Below are 5,218 nucleotides of genomic sequence, written 5' to 3'. Positions count from 1 at the left end.
ATCCATGAAACCACGCAAGAGCAGGTGGTCCTGCACCTGCCCGGAATCCAGGCCCGCAATAAGGCTCTTCAGCTTGCATCTTCGACACGGACACACTACACCACAACCCTTGATTAGGGGCAGTTAACTGCCGGGAGAAATATCTGAATAAGGGCATACTATCTGCCGGGAATCCTACAACTGCCGGCAAAATTACTTAAAGGCAAGTAAACTGCCGGTAGAAGTTAACAAACGAGGGCAATCCTACTGCCGGGAATAAAGACTACTTTTCACGTCATAGTATCTGCCGGCGCAACTAAAGCCCGGCCCATTATCTGCCGGGGACTGGCGCGCGAGCAAAATAACTGGGCCCAAAGCGCGCCCAGGCGTGGAAGAGCGCGCGAAGCCCGAATGTTTCACGCAAAGGAATCTCGGCCGTCCCCTAAAAAAAGGAATCTCAGCCGCACCCCAGTCCGCAGCCTGGCCCAAATGACAACCTCATCCAAATCGACCTACCCTAGCTTCCACCCCGGCCACCTCCGCCGCCGAGCACCTTCCGCTGTGCCCGACCACCATTCGCCACCCCCAAGCATCCCACCGCAGTGCCTCCCCGACTATTGTCGCCAGCTAACCTTCGCCTCTTCGTCCTAGACTATCTGCACAAGGACGGGAAGGGAGGAAGACCCGATGGGCGGAGGAGGTCGCAGCCGTTGCCCACACCGCGGATCTGCCGCGGGGATGCGGGAGAAGGACGCGGTTGCGTGGCCCCCGGATCCGGCGAAGCACGTGCGCAAGAGGCGGCCAACGGGGCGCGGGGCACAACTCCAGATCCGTGCGGCCCGAGCAGAGCGTGAAGCTAGGAAGCGGGCATATGCTTTGGGTGGCCGCCTTCGGTGCAGCCGGCGGCAATGGCATGGTTGTAGTTTGGCGGCTAGGTTTGGGTGCCCCGGTGTCACCCCTGCAAGTGACACAGAAGTGAGCGACCAGGAACCAGAAGATGCCGGCAGTCTGGTAACATATGGATTTCTCCTCTCTTCTAGTAGATAATCCAGATTGTTTTGTCTTTCGTGAGCTTTTGTGCTGATGTGTGATCCAAAATTTGGACGCATATCAATTGTTTGACCCATGTGCTAGCTAGAAGGATCTGGTGTAGTTTGTTTAATCAAGGATTAATCAATGATATACCAGTTTACATGTACTTTGGAAGTTTTCATCATCTGTACTTGCATATTGGAGTGAAGGTGCTAAAGTTTAGCAATTCTACATTTTATTTCTTTAATTATGTAAGTTGTGTTGAAAGTTGTCAATGATTACAATTAGAATCGAAGCAATACTACTTTTACCCCCTCCATTAAAAAAATGCTACTTGTACTGACTTTGTCAAGCATTATAGTGTATAGATAAGTGTATATCTGCAGATTGTTATGTAGATGGCTTGAAACTTCTTTCTGGGTAATTGAAAGGACGAACAACTAAACTGCATCTCATAGATGAACACTACTATTTACTGTCTCACCCGAGCTAGTATTATTGTAGCAGGCATTGCATTGTCCAAAATGGATATGTGGAATTTGCTAGTAATCAGGTCTTGTACTATCTGGATAAATATGGAGTGACATTTGCGAGTTGTGGCATGGCCTGCACTAACGTTCACAAGGCTGATGTCTCTTTTAAAAAACCATGCATTCAGTTGTTGTTTGCTTTGACCTGATCTGATAGCAAGTGTTTTTTATGCATCTTTAGTGAAGAAGTTTTTGAGTGGCTGTCTGTTCGGAGCTACTGGAAGAACAGGCTAGCTGCCAACGCACAAAGACCAAGGCGGAGAATGAAGGTAGAAGCGAGACAGAATACCCAGGGAAGGTCGACCTCAAGACTTACTTGAGCCACGAGAATATTTCCCTTGAGTTCGAGAGGATGTTCAGTTGCTTCATCACTTGTTCTCAGTTCTGCTCCTCTTCCAAAGCACCTAGCATTATTGATTATGGTTGGTTCTGATCACCCTTAATTTTTTTCATTATCACTTCCTTATAGATTTCTCATTTTTTTTCCTGCAGCACACTGCCTATAAGTAGTCTGGCCCATTTAGTGAGCAGCGGCAGGGGCAGGCTGGCAGAACCTCATCAGCCCCATTTGCTTTGCAACCAGGATGGACGCCGCCTCAAAAAGATCTGGTATTTTTTCAGTCCATTTTCCATTTTATCCTTTTATAATTTGTTTAATTTAATTTTGGCTCCCTGATTGGTCTTCTCTCTGTGCACAGTTTGCTCAAACAGGGAATCGAGGACAGCAAGGACCATTGAAGCCCGAGGTGTTTGGAATTGGACAGTTCAATCTCTACTTTTCTCCTCCAATGATTCAGGTGTTCCCGTTTTTCTATTGAAATTTGAAGTCGAAATTTTTTTTGTCATATATATCTATACGAATGAAATTATGCACTATGTTGTAGTTGCTGTCTTGATGGGCACCATTTTTTAAGTTTGCTACGGGCCTCAGAAAATTCAGGACCGGCCCTGTATATATGTAGTGTTATTTTCCTTTGTTGTTTGTAGATGTAAGTTACCAAATATAGGTTAATATCTAGCCTGTAGTAAATGTGAAGTTAGGAATGAGTTTTTCCTTATGCATTTTCTGGTTTGTGAAGCAGCTTTTGGTAACCTGGTTCAGTTAGTCTGTTGATGTTCAACTTTTATACAGTTTCTTCCATTATATCAATTAAATAGCATGCTGCCTCTGTAATAGTATTAAGTACTCTATTCCTAGCCTTACTTATAGAACTTTGTGTAACTATAGGTATTTTCTGTTTTCCTCTAAAATAGATTTATATTTCAAGGAAGCAGATTCATAAGTAAAATCATAGTATTACAGGCAGAACATGTTCTTGCAAAACATCAACATGAAAGAGGTTTGCTGATGGTTCTAGGTCCGATGCTCTTAGGGACCATGAGTATGTCCTTACCTATGAAGACAAGGATGCTGACTGGATGCTCGTTGGCGATCTTCCTCCGGAGTGAGTTCCTAATTTTCTTGTGTTGGGATATCCATGCAACTAAACTTATGATGTTTTATTGTGGCATTCTTCTCTTACATGTAGTACTTTTGCACACTCTGGTAATATCCCTTTTGATGTTCTCTTTTAATGTAACTTTGGTTAGAAAACTTGGGAGATCTTGATAGGAGTGATGAACTTGTAATATGGTAGCGTGGACTTCTACCACGAGTAGTTTACCCTTGTAACTTGGGAGATCTTGATAAAAGTGATGCCCTTCCTTTCCTTTTAAAATGGAAGATATATTGCCTCCGCCCTATACATGGTACACAACTAATCATCAAATGGCATGAGAAATTTTGTTTTTCTGTATGGTCCTGCATGATGCTATCTTTTGAGGGACAAGCTTTTTTGGACGGAGCATGCTATGCTTGGCATGCAGTTTTCTCATGTGTACAAGTTGTTTGACGTTGTATTTTACTGCTTACTATGTACTATACATCCGGAATTGTATTTGGAAGTGTCAAAATTTATCATTTATAATCATTGATAGTAATATTGCTAGATATACACACTAAAAGTCTGAAATATTCTAGAAAAAGTACATGTCAGCTGTCATATCTTCATTACATGTTTTTAAATCTTTTCCTGGTTTGATGTTAACATTTTGTTAGTCTGTAGATGCTGCTAGTTTGTACTTTCAAATATTTAAACTTGATTGTGTTTTCTCTGCAGTTCAACAAGTTGTGTCTCAAGCTTGTAAGTTCTGTCACAAGGATGAGATTGTTAGAATGCTACAAAACTTTTACGTGATAGCAGTTGTTCCAGTCAACTAGGATGTCTACATGATGTTTCTTGTATTCATAGCAAAAACACAATCTTGTGGCGCAAGGTTAAGCTCTGATCTTCAAAAGCATTGCAAGCTTGGTGATTCTTCTGCGGGAGACATGTGGTCCTGTTTAAATTATGTTGTTTCACATGATGGTGGCGAGTCTGTTATTCACAAGACATCTAATGAAGTCATCCAACAAAAAGGTTCCGAACAAGCAATTTGTCTTCCTGGACATGGCTGTAGCTGTGTGTCAAGCTCAAACCACTTGTTTAGCTTAGTTTGAACAAAAGAAATCTTATTGTCTATGTAAATTCCGTTTATTGATGTAGTTGGACGCTACTAAATGCATGTATGAATGTTGTAGTACTGAATTTTTAGTCATTATGTGTTTGAGATTTGCTACTGAATATTGAGTCAATTCCTGTGTGAATAAAAATAAAAATAAATATACGTGTGAACAAAAATAAAAATAAATATACACGCTACCAGGATCAGGAAAACTGCGGCTAGTAAAGGCCAAGGGTAGACTATCTGCCAGGGATTATCATAACTGCCAGGAATTAGATTACCGGCATACCACATCTATCTGCTGGGAGAATGGGGCTTCCTGGCAGCGGAACTGCCGGGAGATCTGTATCTGCCGGGAAATAGTTTTCCCGGCAGCCGATGGTGTAGGGTGGAACCCTAATCGCCCGATCTTTCACGAAAGGAGCGGATCCCGTGAAGAACGTGAAGAACACGAGGAGGGAAACGAGGGGAAACACAAGAGGAACACTCAAACTAACAAGAACAAGTCACACATGTGCTAGATCCTCGGGTACATAGAACGATACACGAATCCACGGACAACTAAGGACGATACAAGGGTAGCCCGTTCTTCTCCGTGAGGAGGTCTTGAATCCACGTGGGGGGGGGGGGGGTCTTCCCTTAGAAAGGGGGCTTGAATCCAAAGGGATCTTCTCCAAAGAGGCTGCGGTCTCTCACGAGGAGTAGATCCGATGTGGATGAGCGAAGCTCTATCTCTAAGTATGAGCTAAACCAACGCTAACCCTAGAAAGTCGTACGGGATAGAGTATATATAGTCTAGGTGACGAAAGGGTACACGGGCCTCGGCCCAAGTGGCTGCGCGCAGGCAGGGCCGGAAGTTCCGAGCACCGGAGGTTCCGGGGAGGGTCCGGCCTAACCAGAGAGTTGGCGCGGTGGAGATGTGTTGGCATCCGGGGGCCGGAAGGTCCGGGCAGGACAGAGGTTCCGGGCGCCGGAATGTCGGGGACGGGGTCCGGGCTAACCCGAGAGTTGGCACGCCTGGGCTGGTCGAAGTTCCTGGCTGTCCAGAGTGTTAACGCCTGTCTCTTCTTCTACAGTCCTCGGCTCCGAGTTTTGAGCGTTGTACCTGATGACACATAGTATCTCGGACTTAG

At 44.6% G+C, this 5,218-nt stretch overlaps 1 long non-coding RNA gene across 10 annotated transcripts; it reads left to right on the top strand.

The window, feature by feature from the left end:
• Positions 1-437: 437 nt before the first annotated feature.
• Positions 438-4,204, top strand: LOC125552759 (uncharacterized). Of its 10 annotated transcripts, none has more exons than XR_015601596.1 (6): positions 438-990; positions 1,723-1,839; positions 2,034-2,150; positions 2,240-2,338; positions 2,900-2,986; positions 3,701-4,204. It is a non-coding gene; the product is annotated as an uncharacterized LOC125552759 (long non-coding RNA). The 10 variants fall into 10 exon arrangements; XR_015601598.1 differs by having other exon boundaries at positions 2,845-2,986; XR_015601597.1 differs by having other exon boundaries at positions 2,837-2,986.
• Positions 4,205-5,218: the final 1,014 nt, after the last annotated feature.

The sequence above is a fragment of the Triticum urartu genome, chromosome 4A, assembly GCF_056163025.1.
Source record: "Triticum urartu cultivar PI428250 chromosome 4A, HENAU_Tu73, whole genome shotgun sequence".
NCBI classification, from domain to species: Eukaryota; Viridiplantae; Streptophyta; class Magnoliopsida; order Poales; family Poaceae; genus Triticum; species Triticum urartu.
This window is presented reverse-complemented; position numbering and strand designations above follow the sequence as displayed.